Raw genomic sequence first — 21747 nt, forward strand, 5'->3', positions numbered from 1 at the left:
GTGGGCTGGTTATAACAGTGACAATATGTTCCAGTGGAATATCACAAACCTCTGTCTCCTATTTCCAACTTGGCACATTTCAAGCTCAACAAAAGCTGAACAATATATCCCATGGTTATTTATCTATTGTTTTATATTTTTTTCTTGCTGCTTCACTGAGGTTTTTTCATGTGTTGGCCTGACAATCTGGACATTTCTCCGGAAAGGATTAGGGGATTAAGAAGGAATACAAATTCAAAAAATAATAATCCTTCAGTAGCTTAGTGCTTAAAAACAGATCTGGAACTGATCCATACACCAGAATCAGGCAAACCTGCATTAATTTTCTAAACCCAAAGTTGATTTAACACCCCCACCCCCCGCCACCCACATACCCATACATTGAACTCAAACTTTTTAAAAGGACGTGCACCAGATTGAACAGGGACTGTTTTATTATACAGGCAAAATGGAAAAAAATTGCAACACAATCCCCCTCCCCTCCAAACGAACTGGTACTTAAGTTGGTTAAAACCTACATTTTTTTTCTCTTAAAATAAGCTTTGTGGGTGGAGTCTGACTTCTGGAGCAGGTAAGCTTGTAGCCACACAGGCCATCAGCCTCTCTGCCCACCTATTTGCACCTCCTCCCAGCAGGAGGCTTTATCTGGGATTTGACTTATGCAAAATGGAATGAACAAAGGAGGGGAAATTTGCCTCTCCTCCTGATATTCTTGTATTTCAGAGCTTGACAGCCTTTGCTAGAAATGGAGCATGGATTCTGGATTAATGTCTACTTTATTTATGTGGTTGAATGTATATTTTTCAAGTTGCTCATTGAAGAAAACGTAATCATTTTGGTGCAGATTCCAAGTGATGTCCCCAGTCATCTTCTGTAGTCTTCCTGCTGTGATTGGCCCATCTAAATAAAATAGTTAACCTACATTTAAATACAATTTTGCTTTGACTCCCAGTCTATATCTAAAGTAAGGAGGGACATTTTGAGCACTAGACAATCGCAGGCTGCCAGAGGTCATTTCATTTTCTCCTGCTTGTGTGCTAGTGATACCTTTACCTCTGGTGTATAATAAAGAAATGTCTTTGTGGTATTTCCAGGAAGGCCCATGGAAGCTCTTTTTGCTTAAACTGAGTAATGCTACAGAGCTCATCAAAATGAAGAGGGCAATGGGAAGTCTGGGTCCTGGCTCTGAACTCTTCCAGATCAACATGTCTCCACCTGGGCAGTCCCAAGTGAGAAGAACCAAAAATTCTGTGCCTTGGTCAATATGGGGGCGGGGTAGAGGTACCATCAATCATATTAGTGCTCTCAGTAACTGGTTTGGGGTGTTGATGAGAGTGTGTGTCCCATGCCTGGCAGGTACATAGTGGATGGCTCACCAAGAGGCCCTCTGATTGACATACTGGGATAGAGGGGATCCCCCCAGGCTTTCCTCCCACCCAGGGCTCCCCCAGTCTCAACTGCAACTCCATTTTTCATATCATGCTTTACAAGGTCCATTTCAAGTAGGTTTTGAGCCCAGCTTAGTAAGGTAGCATATTTACATCATCCTGAACCCAGGGGTTCTCCAAGTTTTGGCCTCATTGTAACCCCAGCTCTCATTTAGTGACTGCAGAGACTTTTCTAGAATTACTATATTTATTCCTGAAACAAGCTGGATGATGTTTTTACTGACCACATAAAAGTTTTCTTCTCTCTTGCATAAGCAATATATAAATATATTCTCTTCACTTGCCCTGACCTAGTTTAAACCTGCTTCCAGAAGAGTCCACCCTTGTGCCTTGGCCTGTGTGCCTCAGTCTACAGTTTTGTGTACCCTTACACACACAGCCAGGGGCCTGTAGAAATCATCCAGAGTTGTCAGGGTGGGTTCTTTTTCCCAAATGTGAATGGTATTACCCAGTGGGTGTCATTCCATGGCTTGCTCTTTTAACTGAATGCTGTGTCTGAGAGCTGGCCATGTTGTTCTGTGGAGAGATGGTCATTCCTCTGAAGAACTGCATGGGCTTCCATAAAATAAAAAGAGCAGAGTTTGCTTAGCACTTTCTCTTCATTTCAGAGACGATAAAACAGGGGCCAGGAAGGTTCAGTGACTTATCCAAGGTGTTCTAGCTACTAAGCATTAGAGCGTGGGTGAGAGCCCAGGCTGGGCTGACTTTCCTGCATGCCTGGCTCCCCCCATATCATCAGGTTTCCTTGCCATACTGCCTTCTTTCTCCTCTCTGCGCTATTTTCTCACCTGCTTTACTCTTGAAGCTTCATTGGGCTTGAGGTCCACATTTCTGCCACGAGTGTCCTAATTCCTGGGGCCAGATCTATACTGACCTAGAAAGTACTTGAGGATGAACATTTTGAACAACATTTTACATACAGGCAGGGGTTGTCTTTCAGCATTTTAAATATTTTATTTCATTTTGCTAACCAGGTAGTTTTCTAAACGCTTGTGCTGTTGTAACCTTACAAATCTTTTAAAGATTTTTTTCCCCAGCAGGATCTGCTTCCCATATTTAACAGGAAAGCATGTAGGAGGGATGTGGGAAGCAATTGCTTGGGGGAAATATTGCCCTCACAAACATGAATATGGCAGTCACAGTGGTTCCTAAACAAAGGTTTATGGTGGTATCGTGGGTCAACAGGAATTTCTGTTTGTGAAATGGCTGCAACATCAGAATGGGAGGATAGGCTGAGTAACTCAGCTACTTTATAAATGAAAGAGCTTTTATCCTCTCCAAAGCCTTTCATAGTATTTGAGACTCAGTGGCTAGTTCTAAAGAGGACCCGTTCTTAAAAATGGTCCATTTAGCAGCAGTTTGAGAAGTCATCAGCGAGTAATCATGGATGGACTATCTCAGAAAAAAAGAATATTGTTAAAAAAGCCCTGTTTGTAAATTCCGTTTACCCATGGAATGAACTCATTTTTACATCTCAGTACCAAGATTTGGAACTTCACATAGATGTGTTTGAACATAAAATTTTAAAGCCATTGTTGCCCCAGCTATGTGCTACAGACCCCCCCACCGACCACCTGGTTAGTTTTCTGAGAGTTTCTGCGGGAAAGGTTTACAATGGCTGGTTCCTGGTTTGATGTCATATCGATAAATTATGGTGCTTTAAACAGATGTGATCTCACAGCATAGAATTCTTCAGGGTAAAGCTCGTGAAAAGGTTTTTTCCCCCTCTTGGTTTCACCGTAGTTTTGTTGTTTGGAGGTTTTATGTTGTTCATTTAGTTCCCTGGCTATTGGGGTTTTATAGTCGTATTTCCTTTGTTTAATATAATTTCTTTTTCTCTTTTAGCTGTTTTTGTTAGGGTGCCCAGAGGCTTCAGTTATGAGTGGCTGTAAAGTAAAATATATTATGATTATTACAATGATAAAGTATACGCTTTTAAGAGTCTGCTTATATTGACCCATATATTCTCTTTTTTCCTCTCTCCAAGATACATACAGAGGCACATTGGAAATGCAGTAGAAAATGGCTGCGGATTTAAAACCAGAAGTTAAGAAGAGCGAACTCGAATGTAGAGCAAGAGAGCTTCAGGCTGGACTGGCTTCCAGCAGAAGTGGGACTGGAAACCTTGGATTCTGTTGCCTCTTCTCTGTGACGTGGGAAAACATGTCAGTATCTGAACTTGAACTTGGTAATTACTGCTAATTTCCCAACCTTTTCCAAGCCACGTAACTCCCCTGAGGCTTAGTTTTCTCATCTGTGAATTGAGAGATGGTATGTTTTTCATCATGAGGTTGCTATAAAGAGATAATGTGTGTGGAAACACCAAGCACGGTCCCTGGCATACAGTAGGTGCTCAATAAATATGAACTGGAGTACACATGCACTCTGCTCCCTCTTGCCCCCTCATAGTGCCTGGTCTGGCTCTGGGCTCCCTGGGATATGATAGGTTACCAAAGCGGGCACTAAGGCATGTCTACCTGTGGTACCTTATTACCTAGGTTTCCCATGCTACCTGCTTCATTCTAGTCACAGATTTCAGGCTCCATTCGAACAGAACCTCACTTCTGCTAGCTGTCATGCTCAAAAAGGGACTGATGACCACTCAAGCATGATATGATAGTGATTTATGAATGTCATTCCTCCAGACAGCATTTGGATTATTACAGGTTTTGCTTTTATTTTATTTGGCACTAAAAAGGCATTGAGAGCCAAAGGAAAGTCTCTTTAATGGTGGGATTTAGGCGCTATAGCACATTTCTTTATGGAAGGGAGAAAGATTTTCATCCTGAAACCCTCTATGTCATACCCCATAGGTCGATGCTGAGTCTCTCTACTCATACTGATCTCTTTTTGCACTGGGTTGAAATAGTGTCCTCCCCAAATTCATGCTGGAACCTGTAAATGTGACCTTATTTGGAAATAGGGCTGCTGCAGATATAAGCAAGTTAAGATGAGATCATATTGGATTAGGGTGAACCTTAACTTCAATATGACTGATATCCTTATAAGAAGGACATTAGGCCACAGACGTAGGCTTAGAAGGAATCAGGCTATTTGGAGACAGCAGCAGCACTAGGAGTGAAGCATCTATAAGCCAAGGAATGACAAAGTTTGCTGGCAACCACTAGAAGCTGGAGGAGGCAAGGGGGGATTCTCCCCTAGAGCCTTCAGAGGAGGCATGGCCTGGGCAACACCTTGAGTTTGAACTTCTAGCCTTTAGGATTTGGAGAGAATACACTTCTGCTATTTTAAGACACCTAGTTTGTGGTCTTTTTTTTTTTTTTTGAGAGAGTCTTTCTCTGTTGCCCAGGCTGGAGTGCAGTGGCGTGGTATGGGCTCACTGCAACCTCCACCTCTCAGGTTCAAGTGATTCTCCTGCCTCAGCCTCCCGAGTAGCTGGGATTACAGGCGTGTACTACCATGCCCGGCTAATTTTTTGTATTTTTAGTAGAGACAGGTTTTTGCCATGTTGGCCAGGCTGGTCTCAAACTCCTGACTGCAAATGATCTGCCCACTTCAATCTCCCAAAGTTCTGGGATTACAGGAATGAGACACTGTGCCCAACCTAGTTTGTGTTGCTTTCTTACAGTGGTCTTTGGAAACTAACACACTTGACTGAGCAGGATGCTTGCTGATGGGCTAGTGGGCCCAGTCACAGGGAGGGGTGGAAGGGAGATTTTGGTGGCAGTAAGTTGATGCTGGCTGGGACTGTGCTTGGCGTGGATAGCAGGAGGAATGCGCTCTTCAGATGGGGCAAAGACATGTGTAGGTTGTGTGGTGGACAGTGTTACAGGGATTTCTGAGAGCCCAGAAAGTGCTGTGGGAAACAAACTGGGTTCAACAGGAGTGTGCCTCATTTTACAAAAGGAATGCACTCCCGAAGTATTTCAGGGGAGCTAAATTTTTCTTGAACTTCTCTAGGAGAAAGTGAAGTTTGAAGAGATCACTGACATTTCAAGAAAGTAGAAATCTCCTTGTAAAGTGAAAATCCACCCCTGTCCCAACCTGGGCATTGTTTATTTTGGAAGTTCCATCCCTCTACTTGTGAAAGTGAGGCCTTCCTGACATGCCAGGTCTCTCCTTCTGAGAGTCCAAGAAGATTTGGGAGAGGGAAGGGAGGCCGACTTTCACTCATTTTCTAGAGACAAGAAAAAAAAATACCATACAACTCTTCTAATTTAAGAATTCGAGAATGATCTCTTTAGGTACTTGATAATTAATTTCTGAATGTTAAGGAGTAGAATTTAGCAAGAAGAGGATATTGTGCATCAAAATAGAGGAGGGCCGTGCTTGATCATTTGAAATAGTGGAGAAAACCAGTGCTGTTGAACCATCCATTCAACAAACATTTCCAAGGCATTCAGTTGGGCACCTGGGGAGAAAGATATTAATAAACTTGATCCCTGGCCTCGATGACATGGTTAATGAGATGGTGTGTGGGAGGATAGACAGATTTGTAAATATGTAGTAATAGCAATAGCTAACATGTTTGAACACCTACAAACTACTAGGCCCCATGCCAAGTTCTATACATGCAAGACAGCATCATTTATCCCTTCATAACCATATGAAGTGGTTCTATTACTCATCCCGTTTTGCAGATGAGGGCACTGAAGCTTGGAGAGAATGAGTAACTTGCCTAGTGTCATTTCACCTAAGTAAGTGGCGGAGCTGAGATTCACACTCTGGTCTGGGGCCCTGAAGACTCTATTCTTCATCATGACAAGTGGTTAAGATGTATCTGCTGTATGGGTCCAAGAGCCAGACTCTGTATTCAAATAGCACATACCTACCTGCTGTTAATTTGCCCTTGAACAGATTATTACTAGGTTTCTCCGATGAGGTTATAGAGGTGTTGCGAGAATGAAATGGCCTAACACAGACCAGGTGCTTAATGCAGCACCTGACACGGCAAAGACAGTCACAAAATAGCAGCTTTTGTTATTATAGGGGCAGGGGCTACTGCAGATGATACCCAGAGAGCTGTGAAGAGTGAGGGGCTCCAGCCGCTCTCAGTTGGGACAGCAGGACACAGCTTGCAGATGAGGGTCTGCCCCCTTCTGCATTGTACTTTGGCTCTTCTTTAGGCATGGATGAGGACAAAAAGACATCACAAGGGAAGTTAAAAGAGAGACTTGTGTGTGTGTGTGTGTGTGCTTTGGAATGGTGGGTGGGGGGTGCATAGTGAGGTGAGGAAACAAACATCTGTAGGTTGACTTTTATAGAACCCCATTTAAAAAGTGATATTTAATGACTTCTGTGGGTCTGTTTAAATGTATTCCACCATATTATTTGGTAGATAGGCCAAATAATGGGATGGGGGATGCAGGTATGCTAGTTAAGTTCCCCTAGCAGAAGTACTTTCAGCCTAGGTGGGTTAAGGGAGTTAAGAACTTGTTGAAGATGAAGTGCTGTATGGTAGCTGCCAACAGTTGGAAACACTTTACCTAAAATCATTTGAATGCAAGAATACTAAAACAAAGTTAGTTCTTTGAAAACAGCAATGGTTTCTGAAACGGTTCTGAGAAAATGGCAGGTAAATTTACATGATAGGACATTTTGCTTGAGACTGAGAATAGGCTAAAGCTGCTGGTTCTGGTGGCATTTTGAAGTGCAGAGTCTTGAACTTGAAGCCAGTATTTGGCTAACTCCTAATATAACCTTAAAAATTGGGCTCAAACATCACCTCCTCTAGGAAGCCTTCCCTGATCTTCCCAGAGCCCCCATCTATGCTCTCAAAGCACAGTCTGAACACCTGTATTGTATTGTTCACCGTATTTTGTTGGAGTGATCTTTTTAGATTTTTTTCCCCCTAATTTCCACTACCATCTTATTTCTAGCACTATGGACTAAGGACCCAGTAGGTGCCCAAGCTAGTCAAACTGACGTAGATATTATTAGGTTACCAAGAGAAGAGAAAGGGGAATAAAGACAGAAAGGGAGGAATCTAAGACCGCCGACAATAGTCTCTCATTTAATCATCTTATATCAAACAGACCCTGGCTCTACGTATTTGAATTTAAAATCCAATGTATTGTCAATCTGGGCCCCTTTTATAGAATAATTCTTTATTCCCCATCCAGACCTGGAAAAACCGCAAACCTCAGGCAGTTCGTGTTACTTTCTTGGAAGCAAAGTGAGCATGGCTGGCTTGGGTTCAAGAGAATGGAGGGAAATTGATCCGTCTTTCCCTTCCTACCCTCCAAGAGAAAAAGGAGACCAGTTCAGCTTAGGCAAGATCCCCTGTCAGGCAGGGACCAACAACTTAGGAAGAGTTTCTACACTGTCCAGGTCAGTGGTGCCACCCTTTGTCTCTGAACCTGCTTCTCCAACATGGTGGGCAATGGGGGAATTTTGCATAAACACTTTCTGATCAGCTGTGTCATCTCGGGGGCAGCTCTACCATCTGTGCCTGAGATGTCAAAAATAATTCTTCTAAGTATCTTCTCAGGCAGCTTTGGGATGATTTCAAACTTGAGAAAATAAGCTGAGGGTAAAAAATTACATACCATTCCAAATCAGAGCAGACAGGCTATAAAGTTCTAGATTTTGTTTGAAATTTCTCTTCGGTGTAGAACAGCATCTTTGTATTGACAGAAGCAGCCCCTTCCTTAATATAAGCCAAGACACAGCCATAAACCAGGTCGACAGGTATAATGTGTTTGGCATGTATTGTTATTTGTTACCAAGAGGGTTTATAGCCCACAACTCACCCTAAACAGATGAGTTCTAAATGCTTGGATTACAAATGGCTGTAAATTTAAATGTACCCAACTTGTCTTTGTTAGAGTGAACCCAGAGCACATGGCTTTCCACCCGGACTGGTTGGTTACTGCTGCCCTATTCTTTGATGGAGATTAAAAAACAAACAAACAAACATACCTGATTGCAATGGTGCTTTGAAACCCCTAGATCCTGAACTCCTTTGGGGGAGCTCTGAGAGTGGGAGCAGGGCCCTCTGCAGCCAATTCAGCCTCCCAAGCTGGCTAACATCTGGTGAGTTTCTTCCCTAAGTTTTGGTGGAGGTGACCACTATGGTGTCAAGACTATGGACTTGGGAACAGATGGACTTGGGTTCAAATTTCAGCTCTACCACTTACTAGTTGAGGGACTTCAGCCCTCATCCAGTTCCCTTTTTCATTATTTATTTTCTCTTCTTGAATGGGGAATACTTTGACATGTTTGAAGACTTAAACAATATAAGGATATGTGTGCTCGGAATCTGTTCTGTCCTGTCCTTATTCATCGTGCTCACCTCTACCCTGACCATTGTCCTTAGATTCTTAGTGTTTCTTCTGGTGCTTTTTATGCAAACAAAAGCAAATTTATTATATATATTATTAGTTTTCTTCCTTCCTTACCCAAAAAGCATCCTATTATGTATACACTGTCCTGAACATTGTCTTGTTTTTTTTTTCATTCATAGTGTCAGAACACAAAGATGTTCCTTATCTTTAAACATTTAAAAATTATTATTTTGTTTTGAGATAGGGTCTCATTCTGTCACCCGTGACAGTGAGCGAACATGGCTGTCTGCAGCCTCCACCTCCTGGGCTCAAGTGATCTTCCTGCCTCAGCCTCCAGAGTATCTGAGACCACAAGGGGTACACCACCATGACTGGCTAATTAAATAATTTTTTTTTTTTTTTATAGAGACAAGATCTTGCCATGTTGCCCAGACTGTCTTCTTTGTTTCATAGATGTATATTATGCTATAGCATGGATATATCATAGTTTATTCAACCAGTACCCCATTGCATGGTTTCTAGTCTTTTGCTATTAGACATAATGCTACAATGAACATCCTGGGTTGTATGTCCTATGTTTACTGGTATGCCTGTAGGAATACCTCTGCTGGGAGAAAGGATAAATGCATCTGTAGTTTAAGTAGAGCTGGAATCATGTGGTTCTAACTTCTTGAAGATTTGTTTTAAGAATGGTGGCTGAAATGATGCTATTATCTCATATTAAAGCATATTGTGACAACAAGTCATCCAAAACTTATTGTATTTACTCCCAGGTAGTACCATGCTACTTGCTAATGGAGTGAGCATGGACTTGAGTCTGATAGTCCTGTGTTTTGAATCTTAGCTCCACCACCTACCAGACATGCTATGTTGGACGCACACCACAGGTTTTAAGTCCGTCTGTTTATCTGGAACCGAGTTGACCTCACAGTGGGTGCGTAATAAATATTCCTTGATTGAATACTATAGGGACACTGTTGAAGATGCTGCTGCTTGGTTCATTCCATGTCTTCTTCATGAGGACCCCCAGCCAATCTCTTACTGTCTGTCTCAGGGTTGACTGTATTTCTAAACAAGTGGGGTTTGATTTTATCCCATGAACACTGTGGATCATGCAATGGATTATGTTTTTTTCTTTTCACTTTGGCTGCTAGGAGGCTCAGAGCCAAGTTTGCTGCTCTCCTCTAGCCAGCATCCAGTCTTTTAGGGCAGACATTTTATAAACCAGTGTTTCCCAAACTTGGCTGTACAGCTTAATCACCTGGGACACTTGGAAAAATCCCAATGGCTAGAACACACCCCATATTAATTAAGTCAGGACCTCTGGGGGCAGGACTTAGGCATCAGTACTTCTTCTTTTTTTTTTTTTTTTTTTTTTTTTTTGAGATGGAGTTTTGCTCTTGTTGCCCAGGCTGGAGTGCAATGGCATGATGTCGGCTCACTGCAACCTCTGCCTCCTGGGTTCAAACGATTCTCCTGTCTCAGCCTCCCAAGTAGCTGGAATTATAGGCACCTGCCACCAAACTTGGCTAATTTTTGTATTTTTAGTAGAGACAGGGTTTCACCATGTTGGCCAGGCTGGTCTCAAACTCCTGACTTCAGGTGATCCTCCCACCTAGGCCTCCCAAGGTGCTGGGATTACAGGTGTGAGCCATTGTGCCTGGTCGGCATCAGTACTTTTTAAAGCTCCCCAGGAGATTCTCATGCACAGACAAGGTTGAGAACAGGTATTCTAAGATGAACATACCCCTGCTTTTTCTCGGTTTTCCTGTTCTTATTTTTCTTTTATAGTAATGTATATTAGTTCTCTTATCTCCTGCACCGTTCCCATCACCTTCCATGTAGAAAATAAAACATGACTTCTTAGAAATCAATGGCAACCAGATGCTTGAGAATAAAGCAAGCAAGGGAACAGGGAAGGAAATCAGGTATGCCACTAGGGGAAAAATCATTTATTCATCTATGCATGCATCATTCATTTATATTCAACAAATATTTATGACATACTGTGGGCTCAGCTCCATGTTATTGGGGGTGGGAATTACCTCTCTGTTGAAAATCATGTCTAGGAGAGATTCTTTCTAGATAATATGTTTTTTAGGTATGTGATAATTTCAGATTGTTTAATAGGAGTGGTGTTTCTGACATTTCTTTTCCCCTCCAGGAAGAACCTTGGCATTTACCCAGAGAAACATCCTAATGTGTACCGCAGCAGGGCGTGGTAAAGAACCTAGAAACATGTCAGTCAGTAGAAGGTGTGTTGGCCCCCAGAAAGCCAAGCATTTGTCTGATGAAGCATAGAGTGGATTCTGGCTTATATCTTTCATCACTCGGCTGGGTCCTTCGTCAGCTGAAAAGGTAGCAGCTGAGAGCATTAGCAGACACAGTTGATGGGCTAAGCTCTCTGTGAGAGCTGCAGACTCAATCAACGAGGGCTGGGAGCCCAGGTGTGGGCTGTCATGAGCAGTCCACTTGCGGCAGCAGCAGTGGCAGTGATCTTCATAAACACAGGCTCACTGTGCTCAGGGCCCCATTTTCCCACTGACACTGGCCAAGATGCATCCTGGCTGTGCGCAGACCCTGGAGAGAACTAACCGATAGTGGCAACACTGGCACAGTGGCCAGCCAAGGAGGGAAAAGCAAAGCAAAGAGGACTGAGGCAAAGCAAAAAGGACTGAAGATATGAAGACACATATCTCTACTGAGAAGAGCTCTTCATAGAACAAGGACAAATGGCCAGCAAGGTGCCATGCCTGAAAGTATTCAAACACCAAGTCCAGCTTCCTGGTCTCACCTATGTCATCGGAAGTGTGTAGATTCTAGGCTAGAGGGCTACTTTTGTTCAATAGGTGGAAACAAACATTCATTAAGCATCCTGAAATTATTGCTGAACTCAGGGATGAGGGCAGCTTCGATTTCTTCTCTGAACATGGAATTGTTTGCTGGATTTTGCAGGCTTGACTCCTTGACTTCAGCAGTGCAGTTGTAGAAACAAGCCAGCAGCAGTGGCCACACCTAAGCTGGGTCGCACCTTCCAGGCAAGTGTCCCTGCCAAGGTGGGAAAGCCTGAGATGCTCCCCAGTGGGTGCAAATATGTGGGAGAAAATTGAATAAAATTTCCCCTGGGGCGCCCCCCCAGGAAGCATGCTTCCTTCTCCACTCTCCATTTGGCTCTCATTTTCAGTTCCTCTGTGCCCAGGCAAAACCTTTATGTTGTTAAAAATGAAATTAGAACCGAAAGGAAGCAGGGAGCAGTTGTGGCCAAAGATGACACTGAAGAAAGGTGGAAATTAGTGGCAGCATCAGGTTTTCCCTGCTGGAGTTCGCACCCCTAAAATAAGCAGGCAGAAAGTTGGGAGGAAAGCAGAGCTCAGTCACTGGGTCCCACCACGGGATACCCAGTGCCGTGCTGACCCCAGAGGAGATCCAGACTCTCCTCCCGACTCCCTCACCACTTCCTCTCCTTCGGGGGGCCTCACAGCACCCCCTACCCCCAGCTCTTACCCATGCAATGCACAGGCCCTTCCCCAGTTCTGAAGGGATTTATGCCTTTTGGAGAAGCAGGTTTTAAAGCCAAAAGGGCTTTTTGGTGATGTGCAAGAGCCCAAAGGCTGGCACCACGGCCTGGCCACTGGGTGCAGGCCAGTGAGGCTCATACTCGCTGGCCCCAGGGGTTGGGGGTTGGGCGTGGGGTGGGGGCTTTCCCTGGGTCCTAGGTGGACCAAGTCATCTCAGAGGAGTGAGGACCGGAGCGGGATGCTCATGCTTCCGTCCTCAAGGGGCAAGCGCTGCAGGGAGAGGCTCCCGGCTGACACCCTTTAGGAGGCCTGGAATTGGGGCGGCTTTTCCTGACAGAGGGCTGTCTGGCTTGCTGAGCTGGGCTCTGCCAAAAAGTCATCTGAGCCCTGGCTTTCATGCTAACGTAAGGAAGTGATTATGACTGGAAACTTGAACTTGGAATGTGGTCTCTCCAGGCCCAGGGTACTTCTAGTGTGCCTCGTTGGGTAAAACAGGCTTTTTCAGCTGCCTGGGCTGCCTTGCCATGGAGCGGGAAGAGCCCGTAGCTGCGAGGTGTAAGCTGTGGGTCTGGCCTGGCCTGTCACCCTCAGTGTGAGGGGATAGCACCCTTAGCATCTCTGGGCCTCACAGGAGGATCTCAGCCCCTTTCTACCTCAATAAATTGTATGTAATCAAGTGTGTTATTCATTTGGTGTCTTTCTTTCCCTGTAGTTTGTGTAGAAAGGAAGTGGAGTTGTGGTAAAAAGAAACCCAGCGCAGCCAAAACACACATACACAAACCCCCGGGCATCTCTCGGTTGAGTTTCACTTGTCAGAAAGTGCCGCGAAAAGACAGCTTGATTTTTCTTTATGCAGCTTGTCTGCAAATGGCACTTGAACTGAAATATTCCCTTTCATCTTTGTGACAGAAATATGATTCAGTAATTCTTTGTGAAAATGTAGATGATACGCTGCCGTAGTTATAGTGAGTTAGGTTTAAGTGGCAAATGCCTACTGATAAAGACTTAATTAAAGACACAATAGCAGTGGGAGGTCATTATAGTAATTACAGTCCCGGCTTTATTGTTGGGGTCCAGTACTGAACTGTAGCAGCACATTACCACCACATAGTGTCTTGGTCTGATGAGGCAGTGATCCGGCTCAGTGTACTTAGACTTTCACTTGCTATGGGATCGGGACTTTCTGCAGTTGCCCCGGTTTCACTTTATTTTCGTGTAGACTTGGTGCCTCATTTAAAATATGTGATAAAATAAATTGGTAATCTCCTAAGGGTGCATTCTGTTTCATCTTTTTCTGGATACATATTAGACTGGCACCAGTGGCATGTGAAGGATTATGAAGGTACCCTGGAACTTCTTTTACAGATGCACTCCTGTATGCCTGATCTTGGGGAATTCTGAAACCTTGGAGAGAAAAATCTTGTGAGGCCAGCAACTTTCTCGTTGCCTGGGATAGGACAATGGGTGGTGTCCTGTGGAGGTCTGCAAGGGATTGACTTTGGTTGATTGTGAAGTACATGAAGCTGTTGTCTCTCATTTCTGAGCAAAGAGGTACAGCTCTCGGCACCTCCTGAGGGCCTCTGCTTCCAGGTCTGTCACATCACTTTGAGGGCACTGCTCTGGGCCAGACCGCAGGCAGAGTGCCTTTGTGGATTTAAGGACAAACCTCATGCTTGCAGGATGGGGGCAGGGCCTTGAACTGGGTTGTCATGCAGGTTGGAATGTTGGTATCAAAGAATAAGAGTCATTAACAGTTTGCTAATGTAGTTGAGAACATTGTCAGCATCATTATAGATGATAGGAACAGTAGTCACTGGGGACTCCAAAAGGAGGGAGGGAGAGAGGGGAGGCAAGGGTTAAAAACTACCTATCTACTATGCTCACTACTTGGGTGGCAGGGTCATTCATACCCCAAACCTCAGCATTATCCAAGATACCCATGCAACTAACCTGCATATGTATTCCTTGCATCTAAAATAAAAATTAAAAAAGAATATTGTCAGTATAATTTCAGAGCTATCCCCAATTGAATACCGTAAGGTAGGGGTGGGTTAATCATGAAGGTGCATCTAAATGGCGCCTTCTGCCTCTTAGAAATCTGGGATAAGTAGTTTGTGGGTTATTAGACATCTTGCTTATCAGTTGAAGTTGTGGAAGTCTTACCCCTTTTTCCTAAAATCACTGCCCCTAGACATCACCTTGCCTAATGACGCTTCAACAGGCATTTCTGCTCCTGACCAGGGCTAATGAGATGTCAGATGAGACTCATTTAGAGTGATTTTAGAATATTCAGAAAATATACCTCAAAGATATCTTCCTCGCTGTTTTATTGCTATGACAGAAATCATCCCAATAGCAATCCTTTGGGTTGTGTTAGAAGTTATGAACACCTTTAAGGTGAATAACAGTATGGCCCAGAAGGTGTTCCTTGACCCTATCATAGGAGTGCTAGGCCATCAAGGATCAGATAAAATTAAATAACACCCTCACATGTCCTCCCAGGTCCTGGATCCTGACACTTCTTGAGCTTCTTGGCTGGTTTCTGACTTCATTGCTGATTGAGACTCTGGCTTTTGGCTACTCTATTTGGCTCTTGGCCTCTCCCAGCCTACTGGTTGGAATTAATTTTGGCTTTGCTTGATTGACTCATCTGCTGTCTCCTGGACTGACTTTGATGTGTGGCTGCGTCTCTTCTGGCACCTACCTTCAGCAAGTCTCAGCCTTGGGTTTTACCACATCTCACCAGTGCTCAGGGCCTTGGTGTAAAGTGCCAATAATCCTTAAGGGGGTGGCTCCCCTACTTAAAACCCTTTAAAGGGGTTGGCTTCCAAAAGGCAAAGTATTAGATCCTTGGGTGGAGAGTGGGATTGAGATGATAGATGGGGGAGAGGATATTGAATAGTTGGGGACTTCAACATTTTGCTTTTAGCAATTGATAGAACTAGTAGACAGAAGATCAGCAAGGATACAGTAGAATTGAAAAATGTCGTCAAACAATAGGATCAAACTGACATTTATAGAATACTTCACCCAACAGGAGTAGAATCTGCATTCTTTTGAAGTACCCACAAAACAGTCACCAAGACTATATCCTGGATCATAAAACCAGCTAAAATGTTTTAAAGGATTGAAATTGTACAGAATATATTCTTGGAGCATAATGAAATCAAACTAGAAATTGATAGTGGAAAGACAATGGGAATCTGTAGATCAAAGAAGAAACCTTAAAGGAAATAAAACAAAAATACAACCAAATAACAATGAAAAAAAGCGTAATCAATATTTGTGAGATGTAGTGTTGAGAGGAAAATTTATAACACCAACTGCTTATGTAAAAAAGATAAAAGATTTCAAATCAATAACCTAAGTTCTCATCCCAAGAAACTGGAAAAAGAAGAGCAAAACAAGCCCAAAGCAAATCGAAGGAATGAAATAATAAAGAACAGAAGTCAGTAACACTGCAAACTGGAAAACAATACAAAAAAGTAATGAAACAAACTAGTTATTCAAAAGAAATTAATGAAATTGATAAATCTCAAGCGAGATTGACAGAGATTAAAAAAGAGAAAATATACAAATAACCAATATCAGGCATGAAACAGAGGCTATCACAACAGATCCTGTAGCTGTTGAAGGGATAATAGGGGAATATTATGAACAAATTTATGCTCAGAAATGAGAAACTTAGAAGAAATAGACCAATTCCTTAAAAACCACAAGTTACTGAAACTCAGCCAAGATTAAATGGGTAACATAAATAGTTGTATAACTATTTAAAAATTAAATTTGTAATTAAATAGCTACTGAAAAAAATTTCCAGGCCTAGATGGAAGGATTTTACTAGAGGATTTTTATCAAATGTTCAAGGAAAAATTAATACCAATTTTATACAGTCTCCCACAGAAAATAGAAGAGGGAGAAACATCATTCAACTAATTTTATGAGGTGAGTATTACTGTTGCTCCAAAACCAGGCAAACACAACAGAAAAAAAGAAAACTATAGACTATTATCTTTCAGAAACTTAAATGCAAAAATATTCAACATAATTTTAGCAAATCAAATCCAGCAATGATTAAAAATGATAATAGACTATGACCAAGTGGGATTTATTTCAGGTATACAAGGCTGATTCAATATTTAAAAATGAATCAACATAATTTACCATTCCAGCATCATTGATAATGTCACTTGGGGCAGAAAACAAATTTAACACAATTTTATTCCTATTTATAACAAAGACTCTCAGTACATTATGAATAGATGAGAACTTCCTCAAGCTCATAAAAAGCTTCTAGAAAAAATGCAGCTAACATTGTATTTAATGGTGAAGAACTAAATGCTTTCCCTCTGAGACTGGGAACAAAGCAAGAATGTCTGCACTCGCTAGTCTTATTTAACATAGTATTAGTACTTCTAGCCACTGTAACAAGGCAAGAAAAAGAAAGAAAAGGCATTCAGATTGGAAAAGAAGAGAGAAAATTGCCTCTACACACACACACACACACACACAGAGGCACACACACAGACACAATGCAGGTGTAACTGGTGAAATTTGAATAAGCTCTATGATTTGTGTTGTGTCAGTTTCCTGGGTTTGATATTGTACTATAGTACAATAGTTCAGCAAGAAGTTAACATTGGAATGGCAGCGTCGGGGCTAGGTGAAGGGTGTCCAAGACCTGCTTGTACATTTCTTCTGTTTTCAGATAACATAATTGTGTATATAGAAAAATCCACCCAAATCTATGAAAAAACTTCTAGAAATAAATGAGTTTAACAACGTTGAAGGATACAAGATCAACACACAAAACTCAATTGCATTTTTATGTACTGACAATGAACTAAAATTTAAAAAAGCTATTTACAAATGCTGCAAAAAGAGAAATACTTAGGCACAAAATATGTGTAAAGTCTGTATACTGAAAATGACAAAGTGCTGATGAAAGAAATGAAAGACCTAAATATTTGCAGAGACATGTCACAGATTAGAAGACTCAACATAGTAAAGATGTCAGTTCTCTCTAAATTGATCTATAGGTATAATGTTATTTCTATTAAAGCCTGCTAAAATTCACATGAAAAAGGAGAGGCACTATTATAGCCAGAATAAATTTGAGAAAAAAGAAGAAAGTGGGAGAAATTATTCTTTTAATGTTAAGGTTTATTATATAGTTCTAATAATCAAGGCAGTGTGGCATTTACAGAAGGCTAAACACATGAATCAATGCAACAGAATAGGGAACTCAAACAAATCCACACAAATATGCCCAGTTAATTGTTGACAAAGGGGCCGAAGCAATTCAATGGAGGAGGAATAGTCTTCAGTAAATGGTGCTGGGGCAATTGGATATCCATAGGCAAAAAACTGGATGTCAACCAAAATCTCACACCTTATGCAAAATTAACTCAAAATGGATCATGGACTTAAATGTGAAACACTGAACTATAAAATTTCTGGAAAAAAATAAGAGGAAATCCTTGTGAACTTAGAGTAGACAAAAAGTTTATAGACTTGACACCAAAAGTATAGTCCAGAAAATAAAATATTGATAAATTGAACCTCATTGAAATTTAAAACTTTTTGCTTTGCAAAAGACCATATTAAGAGGATAAAAAGGCAAATGACAGACTGGGAAGACATTTGCAAATTGTGTATCTGACAAAGGACTTGTCTCTAGAATATATAAAGAACTCTCAAAATTGAACATTAAAAAACTAACAATCCATTTAGAAAATGGGAAAAAGACATGAACAGACATTTTTGAAGAGGATGTACAGATGATAAGCACATGAAAAAATGTTCGTCATCATTAGGCATTAGAGAAATGCAATTTTAAATGACAATGAGTTATACCTCTCAGATGTCTAAAATAAAAAAATAGTAATAACTTCAAATGCTGGCAAAGTTTTGGAGAAATTGAATCATTCATATATTGTTAATGGAAATGTAAGACTATACAATCATTCTGGAAAATAGTTTGGCAGTGGCTTAAGAAACTAAACATGCAACTACCATGCAACTCAGCAATTCTTCTCCTTGGGCATTTATCCCAGAGAAAGGAAACTTATGTTCACTCAGAAACTTGTACAGTAATGTTCACAACAGCTTTATTAATAGCCCCAAATGGGAAGCCACACAAATGTCCTTCAATGGGTGGTTGGTAAAACAAACTGTGGTACATTATACCACAGAATTCAACTTAAAAAGAAAAGAGCTATTGACACATGCAACAACTTGGTTAAATCTCAAGGAAATTATGCTCAAGGAAAAAAGCCATTTGCAAAAGGATACATACTGCATGATTCCATTTATAAAACATTTATGAATTAACGTAATTATAGAGATGGAGTGGTTGCCAAGAATTAGAGAGGTAGTAGGGTCGGGGGGGTACAGTAGACATGGATATAAAGGGGTAGCACAAGGGAGTCTTGTGGTGATGCAATAATTCTGTATCTTCATTGCGCTGGTGGTTATACAAAGCTACCATATGATAAAATTGCACAGAGCTACACACACACAGACACAGACACAGACACGTACAAACACAGGTATAACTGGTGAAATCTGAATAAGCTCTATGATTTGTGTTGTCAATTTCCTGGTTTTGATATTGTACTGTAGTACAATAGTTCAGCAAGATGTTAACATTGGAATGGAGGCATGGGGGGCTAGGTGAAGGGTGCCCAAGACCTGCTTGTACATTTCTCTACAACTTCCTGTGAATCTATAATTATCTCAAAATAAAACATAATAAAAATCCAATAATCCTTGAAGGAGTGACTTCTAAGCCCTAGATGGGAAAGTACTGATTCTTGACTGGAGGGTGAGGCTGTCATGGTAGGTAGGGGAGATAATATTGAAAAGGGAGCAGAAAAGTTTCCATTTATTTCGGGGCCAGGGATTGCCAGGATGTTATACTGAAATAGTTTTGGGGTTAGGGTGGGTGGGAACAGAGCATTGAAATGCATAGGGCATGTTTTAAATTTTTATTTATCTAAAAAATTATTTTTTAAACAACTGAAAAATACAAGAGAGTAAAACGAAGAAAATTAAAGCCTATTTGTATTCTTAGTACCCAGAATTGTCCATTGTTAACAGATGGCATCTTTGTTTCTAGTCTTCTGTTTTTTTTTTTTTTTTTTTTTTTTTCTGTTTGCATTTTAAAGAAAAATCACTCTTGTTTTTTTCCAGGGAAGTTGTATTTTATGGTGAGAAGCAAGGAAATGGGCTAGAGAGATGGGAAGAAGTAAAGAGATAACAAAAGCCAAAGAGACTTTTTGCATCTTCTTGCTTTGTTTCTTCACGTCGATCTTTTCTTTTCTGCCTGAGCAAGGGAGGCTGAATTACTTGAAGTGTTGAAGGGCTCTTTAATCGCACTTGGTTTTCAAGCGGATGTTTTATGGCACCACGATGATCTGGTTTACTGCTAAGGAGCAGATGCCCATGGCACAAAACTCAGGTAATAACTGAGTTTGGAGGCTCAGGAAGGCAGATAATTTTGAATGAATGTAGTATTTAGAAATGATTAACCACCAGAAAGTGGGGAAATCATTTATTATGAGTATAGTCTGGGAGGTTAATTTTTTTCTGTTTTCTTTCTGGCTCCTTAGATATTTTCCACTTCAGTAATTACTTTTTAATTCCAGTTAAGTGAATTTGGAATTCCAAACATTCCTGGAATTATAAATTTTAGTATCTGAAAATCAAATAAGAGTGAGTGTTGTACATTCTTTGTGCAACATACATTCCATCTGCGGCTGGGACATCTCTCTGCTTGGAACAAAAGTTTTAAGATGAAAGTTTGATCTCTTAACCTTTTCATCCTTGTCCTTTTGGAAGCAGAGTTGCCATCTATCCTTAAGATACTGTAATTTATAAAGGAAAGAGGTTTAATTGATTCACAGTTCCACATGACTGGGGAGGCCTCACAATCATGGTGGAAGGTAAGTGAGGAGCAAAGTCATGCCTTACATGGTTGCAGGTAAGAGAGCATGTGCAGGGGAACTCCCCTTTATAAAACCATCAGATTTCATGAGACTTATTCACTATCACAAATCCAGCATGGGAAAGACCCACCCCCATGATTCAGTTACCTCCCACTGGGTCCCTTCCACAACACATGGGAATAATGAGCGCTACAATTCAAGATGAGATTTGGGTGGGGACACAGCCAAACCATATCAGATACCAAAAAGTGATCTTGGAAAAAATGATGGAATTCTGGAAAATAAAACGTGTCTTAATGAGAAATGTTAGGGAGAACTGTGCATATACAGGGAATTTGAAAGACCAAAGGCACAAGGTTGCCAATGTGAGCTTGACCTGGAAGGTCACACAGAGTTCTTTCTTGAAGGTAGAAGTGAATTCTTTCTTGAAGAGGCACATCTCCAGGTCTGTCACTGACTCCTTGTCCACAGGAGAACAAAGGTCACCTATTAATGCCCAGGCATGATGCTGGTTTCAGAAGGTGGTCACTCTATGGGAAGAGGGAGAGAGTAGAATAGACACATTGGATTTGGGAAGTATACTTGTGGTTGTTGGGATGGGGGTATTTTTTGAGTGCATTGTGATAAATCTGAGTTCCTTCAGATGAATGTCAGAGACTTTGGGGAAATAGAGCATAATGAATGGAGAGCAAATTAGAAATTACAGTACTAGGTGAAACTTGAGTCTTGAGAAAAAGCCAGGCTGTAAAAGACCAGGGGAAGAGTGTTCTAGGAAGAGGGAACAGTGTGTACAAAGCTCTTGAGGCAGGAATGAACTTTGTGTGTTCAAGGAACAGAAAGAATGTCAGTGTGCTGGAGAACAGTGAGCAATGGGGATAATAACATACAATTAGGTCAAAGACTGTAGTTGTTCATACTATCTGCTCTGTGACCTAGCAATTTTACTTGTAGGTATTTATCTAAGAGAGATGAGTGAATATGCCCACCAAAAGACCTGTACAAAAATGTTCACATAATTTTATTTATAATACCCTCAAGCTGGAAACTACCCAAATGTCCATTAACAATGGAATGAAAAATTTAATGTGGAACATTCATACGATGGATACTATCTAGTACTGAAAAAGACTGAACTCATGCTGTATGCAGTGATATGGATGAATCCCACAGGTATAATACTAAGAAAAAAGAGTCAGACATAAAAGAATACATACTGTGTAATTTCATTTATACGAAGTCCAAGGACAGGTAAAATACTCTATAGTGATAGAAAGAATCATGGTATCTGTGGGGAGATATTACCTGGGAGAGGACACCAGAGAGCTTTTTGGCGTACTAAAAGTGTTTTATATCTTGATCTGGGTGGTGGTTATATGAGTGTACACATATAGGTAAAAATTCGGCAAGCTGTATACTGAAGACTTGTGCATTTAGAAAATGTATGTTATTCTTCAATTAACAAAAGTAGAAAACATTTAAGTCATTGATTAGGCAGACACCAGACTATGTAGGACCTTGTAAGCCATGGCAAGAATTTGGGATTTCATTCTAAGTACAATGGGAAGTCACTGGACGGTTTCAGCAG

The 21747-nt window shown here is 41.3% G+C and overlaps 1 long non-coding RNA gene across 3 annotated transcripts in view; it reads left to right on the forward strand.

Moving 5' to 3' along the window:
• LOC103220145 (uncharacterized) overlaps positions 1–12303 on the forward strand; it is an 84929-nt gene extending 72626 nt beyond the window's left edge. For 2 of the 3 annotated variants that reach the window (XR_012095335.1, XR_492260.3), the window contains exon 3: positions 3436–10044. This is a non-coding gene — a long non-coding RNA (uncharacterized lncRNA). Of the gene's footprint in view, positions 1–3435; positions 10045–10859 lie in introns of those variants that run through there. The other variant, XR_012095336.1, reaches the window with a different exon arrangement.
• The last annotated feature ends 9444 nt before the right edge of the window (positions 12304–21747 follow it).

This window comes from Chlorocebus sabaeus, chromosome 14 (genome assembly GCF_047675955.1).
Source record: "Chlorocebus sabaeus isolate Y175 chromosome 14, mChlSab1.0.hap1, whole genome shotgun sequence".
NCBI classification, from domain to species: domain Eukaryota; kingdom Metazoa; phylum Chordata; class Mammalia; order Primates; family Cercopithecidae; genus Chlorocebus; species Chlorocebus sabaeus.